Source organism: Setaria viridis, chromosome 6 (assembly GCF_005286985.2).
Source record: "Setaria viridis chromosome 6, Setaria_viridis_v4.0, whole genome shotgun sequence".
NCBI lineage: Eukaryota > Viridiplantae > Streptophyta > Magnoliopsida > Poales > Poaceae > Setaria > Setaria viridis.
In genome coordinates this window covers 10,130,682-10,141,350 of record NC_048268.2, presented here as the reverse complement: position 1 = coordinate 10,141,350, position 10,669 = coordinate 10,130,682, and the positions used below count along the sequence as shown (strand labels likewise).

Here is a 10,669-nt window from a genome sequence, read left to right as displayed (position 1 = left end):
CTCTCCAAACCCAAAAATTTTGAAACATGGAATGCAAACATGATGCGACGATTCCTACGTGCTTTCAGACTCATATACATACTCGTAGAAAAAATTGGTGGCATCGTAATCTCTCCCTAATTAATAGACTACCGAATACTAGCGACACGCAGCAACAGTTAGTATCTGCAAAACAATCAACCGGTTAACACTACTGCCACCTGTGACTCTTATTTTTATTATTTTAAAATAGAGTCTCAGTGTTTAAAAGGTAATATTTGTTGATTATCCCAACCTACGGCTCTGATACCAGCTGTGGCGGAACCGCCCAACTTAAGCTGGTTTAAGTGCGCCTAATCGCTGTCGGAACAGCAATTATCCGAAACGCACCTAAAACAGCATAAGTCCGGTAGTCCGTCGAGTGTCCCTAGGACTCCTCGAAGGATCCACGATGCGTCTCATAGCCATACATCAGGATAATATCCGCGATGGGATAACATCAACAAATATTACATTTTTAAAGACATAACCAAGGTACGATATATTACAACCATAGTTTGAAACAACTTAATCATGCAGGTCAGTGTGGTTCTAAGAATTTAAAACCAGTTTGGGAGAAAAACAAATATTTAAGTTTCATTCTAGAGTATCATGAGACTCATAAGATACCCTAGGTCTTCGGGGCTTCCTCTTCGGTGAGTCCCTGCTGGCTTTCTGAAAACAACAACAAGGGATCCCCTGAGTACGAAGTACTCAGCAAGTCTTACCCGACTAACCAATATAATAGCTTTCTTTGGAAGTGTATGCTTTAGCTTTTTGGTGTACTTGGCTAATGCAATTTTTGCTGAAAAGCTTACTACAAGTGATACCTTAGTTTTATCTTTTGGTTTAGTTAAGTTATTACCTAACCATTCTAAATGATAGCAGAAGTAAAAGCAACCACAGCTGTTAAGTCATACATTACTTGACAACAGGAGATTTTATATCGCATGAGTTGATACTACGATGCTCAACAGTGATCAAGTGCATTCATCACTGAGAATTGCGGCGATCCGGATCAAATTACATCCTGCAGGAGAGTACCCTGATCACCAGCAATATACGACTGTTCCGGTCGTATCTCACAACCTCTCGATTAGCAAAGTCAATGATTAGGAATACAATTACCCGGACCCAGGGATGCACCCCCACATGGGACCCCACGTCTGGCCTGATCTCCATGTGAGTTTCAGGCTACACCCCTGCCAATCTCCAGCACGTCAAATGCGGGTACGAAGCATTCCTGATCATAGAATTTACTAATCTACTAGGCTTTACTGGTCCCATACCCAGTAAGTGATCAGATGTTATCACTTGATCAGCGGTTAAGACACGGATCGGTCCTTAACCAGATTAATCTAGCAGACAGAACTACATCTCTAGCTTCTGTCCGTATTCATATTCCAGACTATCCTTCATAAGCAACATGTATGACTTAAGAGTTTTCCTTAAGGTTGGTAAACCAATCATGTAAGCAAATAAGCATTTCTAGACTTGGGTAGTTTCTAAGATTTGAACAAGTGGCAAAGATGTCCTTAAATCAAGGCATGATCATACACAAGAATAGGTTTCATTCAACTCCTAGACTTAGTGCATACAATAAACAAATAACCTATAACTAGTCACATGAAATAACGACTCCAAAATAGATAGGTATAAATGCACCGGGGCTTGCCTGGGATCAACAAGGTTAGTTCTTCGGAAAACTTGTTTATTGAAAGAGGCACTGCGAATGCTGTCCATCTCCAGCTGAAATCCATGAATTCCCACTCCAGGAGTTGTGACGTCTACGATTCAGTATATGCAAGAGTTAGAGATGCAAACTTTTGAATACAAGACTATACAACTTTCCTTCATGATAAAGTTGCAAGCCACCAAGGACTAGACAATTTATCATGATAAAGTTGCAAGCCAACACACAAAAACCCGAAAAGATTAGCCCACCATTTTTATTTCCTTTACTAAACCTACCTTAGACCTTTTTATTTATTTTTAAAAGCATTATAATAATTTTCTAATCTCAAAAACCTAATTCCTATGAATTAATAATGATTTGTGGATAATAAAGCATTTTTCAAATTTTTATACATTTAATAAAGTTTAAGCATTTATTTAAATACCTTAGATAAAAAGGCATTAAATAAATACCTAAATTTTTATTATTTTTCCTAGGGTTTAAGAATTTTAATGCATAAAGGAAAATAAAACAATCCTAATAAAATTAGTTTCACTAATTTTGGGCACTTCTAGAATTTCCTGTGAATTAATTGGTGAAAACAGCATTTAATCTATTTATCTAATAAAGAAAACCTAAGGTTTAATTAAAACCCCCGGCCCAAACTTCTCTCACCTAACCTGCTTCTACCCACTATCACTTCCACCTAGGGCCCATCTGGTTTCCTATTCTCCTTCTTCTTTTCTTCCTTGACAAGTGGGGCCCACGACCGGCACTTTTCCTTGGGCCGAAACATGGCCCGTCAGCCTTTAACCTTCCACGCGTGGGCCTTCTTGCGCAGCTTCTTTTTGGGCCGGCTTCCCTCTTCTCTCTTCTTTCTCAACCGCGCTCGGCCCACCTTCTCTTTTCTTTTTCCGCTTGACCGGCCTGCTACTCTGGCCCATGGCCGTTCTTTACTCACCGGCCCACTCCCTTTCTTCTCCACTTCCACCTGGGCTGCACGGCCCATTTTCCTTTCAGATCAGCGGACGGCTCACCGGATCTCCCTTCCTCCTTTACACCGCGCGGCTAGCTGGGCCCGCGCCTTCCCCTGGCCCAAGACGTGGCTGGCCCTCTTCTTTCCCTCTCCCACTCCACCTGGGCCTTCCCCACCGAGGCTTGGCCTCCCGGCCCAAGTTCACCAACCGGCCTGCCTCTCCTCTCTTTCTCCTTCCAATCCCGTGGCGCCTCTTCTTCCTCCCTGCGCTAAAACAGGGGTGCACGCCGGCGGGGCAAAACGGGACGGGCCCCGGCCAACGGCGGCTCGCCGGCGGCCGAGAGGGACGGGGTGGCGGCGCCCCAGGTTAGGCGCACCCGCGCCCACTTCCAGCTCGCCGGGAGGTGGCCCGAGCCGGCCCCTCCACGGGCGGCCGCGGCTTGGCCATCGGCCGGCCATGGCGGCGCACGGAGGCGGCACAAGCTGTTCCCCTGACTTCCCCAATAGCTCCCACATCCTAGCAGGACGCCCCTAAGCCCGCTAATTGAGAAGAACATTCGGTTCAGGAGCTCACCTTGGGGATATAGGTGACGGCGGCCGGCGGACAGTAACGACGGCGATTCGAAGCTTGCCGGCAGGGAGACGAGCAACGGTTAGGCTTGGGCGTCGTGGTGGGACTAGTGGAGCTACTTGATGGCGGTGACGCGAAGGGCAACGGCGGCATGGGTGTTGGCCGGCGCTGGCGCTAGCTCGCTCGAGCTCTGTTCGTCACGGTGAAATCCAACGGGATAAACGGATAGGCACAGAAGCTTGATTTATCCAAATTGGTACCGTTTGCATGCCATCCACCTCGACTTATGGCAGATGCATGTAGATGCAACCGTGGATTAACTTGTTGCGCTGGCCGATGCTTCGAGATGCCAGTGACGATACGGCTCTGCCTGTCGCCTCTGTTCTTATTTCTTCCTTTCAAAACAATCTGTTCATCCCTCCCTTGCTCAAGATATTCCATCTCAACTCGTAGAACTCCCTTAAGCAATCTTGTAGATTAATCTGAGCACTTTAATTGATAGATGGGCCTCTACCCGAGATGAGCATCCTATGGTCGAGATTTCGGAGCTCCAAGCTCCTGTCACTTTACTGTCAACTGAATTTTCGGATTCAGTTTCGACAGTCTTCCAATGTGGTCATTACCCTTATTTAGCACCAATTTCAGTAGCCCAATTGTATTCCATATAGGTCAACTACTCCCTATTTGTGTTCTACAACTAATAAGGATTCCATTTTGCACCAGAAACCATATAGCCTTTGCACTGGATTTTCTTGAAATTTGCTCCAAACATCACTAGTTAACACTGTTTTCAGACTTAGATTTTATGCAGCTTCGAGAGTTGGCCGAAATAGCTAGAGTGCTGACTTTGAGTTCTGATTTAAATTTGATTCTTTCGCTATCTCTGAGCAACAACACCTTATTAAACATGTCCAAGGATCATACTTCACCGCTGTCTAGTTGCCTTTGCTCACTTACTTGAAAAATTGGGCAGAATTCGGTTTCAAACATAGATACTCGTCATATTTTCCAGACTTAGAGTTATTTCAACGAGGAGCTCGAATCCTGCTCAATTGCTGACTTTTGGCTCCAATTTAAATTCAAACCTTCCACTATCTCTGGACAACAACTATTCATTTACCTTCTCCACAGTCCATATTACACTAATGTCCAAAAACATCTACTCACTTTTAAGGAAATTTCTTCAGAAATTGGTTCTAAAGTCATGTACTCAATACTATTTCCAGACTTAGCAAAAAATTCAGCAAAGCTGCCGATGGTGACAAAGTGCCAACTTTAGGCCTCCATTTGAAATGGTTCCCTCTGTTATTCCTGATCCACAACACCCAAATTTAGGAGTCCAAAGTTCATACTTCAACATGGTATAGTTTCCCTGATTTACTTATTTGAGAAATTCATCGGAATTCACTTTCCAAAATGGACTCTGAGCTGTTTTGCTGATTTCTTGTTTTCGGACGGTAAATAGTAAACGTTGCTTTTCATTTCCTTCTCTGATTTCCTTTGAGTGTTTAGGATCAAATATTATTCCAAATTTTTGACCCTTAAGTTCTAATCATCTTTATACTTCCACTCTATATTTTCGCCGAATTTTTCTGAATTTCAAATCCAAAATTCAAATTTCGGCCAAATTTGACCCGAATTTGATTTTCGGTCAATTCCTTTTTCTTTTCTTCTCGAATTGCTTTCAATTTTTCAAAGTCACTTTGATGACTAAAAATGGCGGGTGTTACACCCACCACTAATTGTACAAGACATGGGACCGTGCAAGTTTTAGTTGGGAGGGCATACTAACTTAAACTTTGCGAGGGATCGTTCTACTTCTAACATCACAGCATGCAGAAAGTAAAACATAAACAGAATAGCATTCACACAGTTGTGACACAGTATGGCCCGTTTTTCATATGGTGATCTCCATCTCCATAGAACCTGTTCACCATGGTGATCTCCATCTCCATGTTCCATGTGCGCCATCCTCCTGGTGATGAGTCCTCCAAGAACTAGAGCATGCTATTACGCCTAATAGCTAGTAAAGAATCTAGTAATGAAGATTACACAGTTGCTTGGATCATCACAGGTTGGTACGCAGACCATTAAATACAATAAAGTGACAACACATATGGCTCCTGCCGTGTTGCCGTACGCGTGACACACAGGTCACGAATGAGTTACACACATGCATCACATACACAAGGGGGCCATACTGATCACAAGATACATACATACATCCTGCAAAACAGAGTTAGGCGTCCTAACGTTCCAAACTTCGGAGGCCCGAAACTCCATCTTCCAAGCCGAATTTGGCAAATCTAATTTCGCCGAAAACGGCGAAGCGGTTGAATTTCATGTGTAACTTTTTCTGTAGATCAATTTTCGTATAGAAATCGCCCCGATCCGAGATCGTACCGAAAAGTTACGGCTGATTTACCGAAGCATGCGCATACGGCAAAATCCCGACCCCGGCAGTAGATCCCATCTACTATAGCACATCTAATGCGCCTGGCGAATGACCCTGGATCTCGATTCGACCAATCATATTGATCTTCCCTCACTGCAACTGGATTTACGTGTATCACTTAACTCCGATGGCGGAAACCGACTGGTAGGAGTATGTCGTTACACTACCATTGCAGCAAGGGCACGAAATCACGACATAGATCAAACAGAGAACTCGCATATCTCCATATGCACACATCCCGAATCCAAAACTAAGCAGCTACGGCTCTGATACCACTGTTGGGATACGAGGTAGGCTACACTAGCGAAAATCAAAATTTCTACCGCGCATAACCAGGAAGAACTGCCGTATAAGGATCACGGGATTACCACTCGACGCACTACTGGTGCGGAAGATGTAGATATGCGTCGTTGCAGTGAAGACGATCACGTAGTCGTACGTAGTCGAACAACGTAGTCGTACGTAGTCGATCACGTCCAGCAGCTCCTCAGCAGCTCGTCCACGTGCACAGCAAGATCGCCTCCGGTGCCGCGGCTCGTCGTCGGCTCGTCGGCGGCTCGTCGATGGCTCGTCCAAGTGCTGCAGGCGCAACACCTCCAAGGTATCCACACGTGCAGGGAGGAAGCGTCGCAAGCCGGATTGCTAGATCCACGAGTTGCAACAGGCGAGGGCGTGGGAGACGCGGCAGAAGTGTTTCGCCAAAAAGGTGTAAACCCTAGGGGGCCCCCACCCCTCTATTTATAGAGGTTCCTGATGGGCCTCTGGATCCGAGACCCATTAGTACTCCTAAACCTAATCCAACTCGGATCAGATCCGAATTGGGCTTCCAGCCCCTTAAGTGTGTGACCCTATGGGTTCGGATACGTATAGACATGGCCCGAGTACTCCTACTCGGCCCAATAGTCGGTAGCGGCCTCTAGCAAGACGTGCCAACTCCTATACGCATACGAAGATCATATCAGACGAACCATCACAACATAATATACATGCTATTCCCTTTGCCTCACGATATTTGGTCTAGGTTCAAGCCGACCGCTCTTTCTCGATCCTGTGATTCGGAATCCCTTTGTAGGTTAACTCTTAACCGTACGTAGCATGGCCATGCATTTTCTGATCCGATCACTCGAGGGGCCCAGAGATATCACTCTCAATCAGAGAGGGGCAAATCCCATCTTGATTGACCATGTCTCATAGCATGCTTCTTGACAAACCCGAAAGCTACCTTTATAACTACCCTGTTACGGCGTAGCGTTTGATAGCCCCTAAGTAGGTCAATCCACATCTAGAATACATGCGACAATCTCAGGTCTAAGGACAAAGCGTATATGTTGTTTAAAGAGAGAACTACTTCTCGTGTTGGGTCAGTCCTAACACATGTCTCCACATGTGTCCACATTATTAGTTCAACATCTCCATGTCCATGACTTGTGAAACATAGTCATCAACTAATACATGTGCTAGTCTAATATTCATGTGTGTCCTCACATGAACTCCGACTAGGGATAACTTTAGAATAACCATACAAGTAAAGAGTTTCACATACAATTCACATAATTGCAAATCAATTCAAGTAGCCTTTAATGGATATTCAATGACCACAATATACAAATCATGGATACAAATGGAATATCATCATCTCTATGATTGCCTCTAGGGCATACCTCCAACAGTTGAAGTTATTACCAATCCTCGGGCTGGACCAGATAATGGTATCTCTGACGAATAAGATGAGTCGGAGTCGATGTCTTCGTCATGCCCGAGTTCAAATCAGTTCGAGTAAGAAAGCCTTGGTGAACTTTGGTTGCGTTGCGGAGTCCATGCGGGAACCGCTTTCAAGTTGAAACCGACTTGGACACTGGCTAGGACCGACTAGTCCGTGGCGAAGTCGAATCCGACGCGTACTCGAACTCGGACTCGTCAATTTTGAAATCTTGGTTTTTTCTGATCAGATCTTCTGGTTTCTTCTCCTGAGCGTCGATGATCTGGCACCGGAATGAACCCGAGCCATCGGCGATGCAAAGCCAGGATCCGAAAATGAAGGTGGCGCCGGCTTCGATGAGAAAAACAGGTCTGATGATGACCTTTGCCATTGAGTTCGCACTGAGAAACTCGACGAGTTCCCCTACCTGGCATGCCAACTGTCGGTGTTTTAGACCGGCAACCCGCCTAGGGGTACCCTAGGAGGTCTTTTGTGCGGTAAGGATCGTCGAGAATCAAGGAATCAATGGTGATGCAAGGAACACGATTTAGACAGGTTCGGGCCGCCAGATCGCGTAATACCCTACGTCCTGTGTGTTGGTTTGTATTGATGAACTGGAGTTGTTTTTTGAGGGGGTCCTTGCCCGCCCTTATATACACGGGAGGGCAGGGTTACAAGTCTTGAGTCCTAGTCGGGTACTATTACAGAGTTCTACTCGGTAAGGCCCGAGTAGTTTTCCATAAACATACTTGACTAGTCCGAGTGGGATACGCCTATCCCTTGTTCTGATCGTGTCCGAGTACGCCCCTGAGTGGGCCGTCCAAGGTCTACTCATGGGCTTGGGGTGCATGCCCAACAACCGGTGTTCGACAATGGATTGATCTAGACCAGGCATTTCATGATACTCCCAAGCGAAGCAATCTTTAAACTCTATTAACAAATCTATTAACTTATGCTTGTACTCGGGGTCTAACTTAGCACTGATATACGTCGGCCTTGGCTTGCTACCATCTCCAAGGTCTACCATCTCTAATGAATCGACCGATGTAAACCCGTGCCCAAGTTTTCCATCTCCTCGAATGAACTGATCCATTTAAGACGATTCTCCTGAGCTAACTGCTTGGATCGGCTGTAGACCGAAATCGGACACCTTCAAGAAATTGGTGTCCCAGGCCCTGCCAGATATGCATCTGACGTGTCCGTAACTCCATTGTTGCGCATCGGCTACGGCAACACTGTAGGCGGAGTCGGCGGTGACTACTTCAATGGTGTCGCCGATCCACTGGATGAGGCATTGGTGCATTGTAGATGGGATGCAATAGTTCGTGTGGATCCAATCTCGCCCGAGTAACATATTATAGGATCCTTTACCATTAATGACAAAGAAAGTGGTGGGTAGGGCCTTACTGCCGATGGTGAGGTCAACGCAGAGTGCCCCCCGGGCCGGAGATATGTTGCCTTCGAAATCCTTAAGCATCATATCCGTCTTGATTAAGTCTTCTTTCCCTTTGCCCAGTTTGTGGAACATAGCATATGGCATGATGTTCACAGCAGCGCCTCCATCCACCAACATCTTAGTGACTAGTCGTCCGTTGACCTGCCCTATGAGGAAGAGAGCCTTTAGATGCTGGCGTTTCTCATCCTCAGGTTTTTCAAAAGTGATGGTCATTGGCTCCAAAGCCAATCGTGCCCTCTGCTCCTCTATTTCTGCTGTATTATCGCGGTCGACAGGAGTCATGAACTCCATCGGCAAGGTAAACACCATGTTGACGTCGACAGCCGATTCCTGATCGTCTTCATTGGCTTTTCTTCTGGGGCGCCAGACTTGAGATTTGACTCCTCTCTTGTCCACCGCTTGCCTTTGTTCCTCTTCTTGTTGTTCCCATTGGTGTAAGTGCTGAACCCTTCTCTTCTGGGATTTAGTTAGTCCATCTGGGCACCATTTGGGGTTTACTGGCTTACTCAGCTGCTTAGCGCGTTCCCAGCCCAGTTCCCATCCTAGCGGGTTCTCATCAGAGGCTCTTGCATCGGTCATCTCTCCCAGCCGATCATGTGCGCTGGTTCTGCCCCCCAACCGATTACACTGGTCTACTCTGCCCCCCAGCCGATCACGCACTGAAACACGCCAATCTTCTTGCTCAAGCCTGTTTCTACTGATCAGCTCTCGTCCTCGATCTTCGAGCGTGATCTCTTGAACGGATGGCTGCTGCGATACTGACTATTGCATTCAGGGTAGTTATCAGCCGACGGTAATCTGAGATTATTCTCCCAACAGTGGATGAAGAACGAACACCTCCAATGATCTTGTGTCGGCACATCATCTCTTCACGGCACCTCATGTCCTCCTGTTGCCTCTGGTACTTGTCGAGTAGATCCCGAGACGTGACAGGCCGACGTGGCCTCTCCGAGCTTTCACCTTCCGTTTCTACCCAGCCTTTTCCTTTAATATCTTCAGCCAAGGTTTGATTTATGGGGTCTACCACACCGCTTCTTCTGGCCAATTCTGATGTAAGCACCTTGGTATGAAGTGCATTCTTCCCGCTGACGTCGACCATGTTGGCTGCAAAAGCGTGTTGGTCGATCTTCATCAGCTTTGCTAGCCTTGCGGGGACTTCGAATTTAAGTCTCCCTTGCTCAATGCCTGACTGTATCTCTTGACGGAAGATCTTGCACTCATTGGTGTCGTGGGACATGGCATTGTGCCACTTGCAGTACTTCATCTTCTTTAGCTGCTCGGCCGACGGAATTGTATGATACGGTGAAAGCTTGATTTGTCCTTCCTGTAGCAGTAAGTCGGAGATCTTATCGGCCTTAGATGTATCGAAGCCGAACGTTTCCGGTTCCTTTTTACCGAACGGGCATGAGATTAGCTTTTTCCCTTTGACCCATTCTGCCAGGCTGACTTCAGCCTCTTCTTCTGACTTGGACCCTTCCACGTATGCCACCTTTTTATGGAAATTTCTTCGTTGGTCAAAGGGGCACACCTCCTGGATGGACAGTCGGTGAACAATTTAGCTCAAACTTTTGAACTCCTAGGAAACGTATTTCTCTTTGATGTGCAGTAGGAGTCCCTGGAAGGCGGTGTCGGCCAACTGGGCGTCGGTCAAGACCAGGTTGTAGCACTTGTTCCTAACCTCGCTAAACCTCTGTATGTAGCTAGCCACCGACTCGTCGCTTCTATATTTGAGGCCAGTCAAATCTGAAAGCTTCTTCTTGTGGACCCCCGCAAAGAAGTATTTGTGGAATTATTTTTCCAGATCGACCCAAATGACTAT

General features: G+C 46.2%; 1 long non-coding RNA gene across 1 annotated transcript; it reads right to left on the bottom strand.

Annotated features, from left to right (window-relative positions):
- Positions 1-473: 473 nt before the first annotated feature.
- LOC117860066 (uncharacterized) lies at positions 474-4,840 on the bottom strand. Its single transcript, XR_011898558.1, has 3 exons — positions 3,244-4,840; positions 1,694-1,805; positions 474-693 (listed from the first exon to the last, which is right to left on the bottom strand). It is a non-coding gene; the product is annotated as an uncharacterized lncRNA (long non-coding RNA).
- Between the last annotated feature and the right edge of the window lie 5,829 nt (positions 4,841-10,669).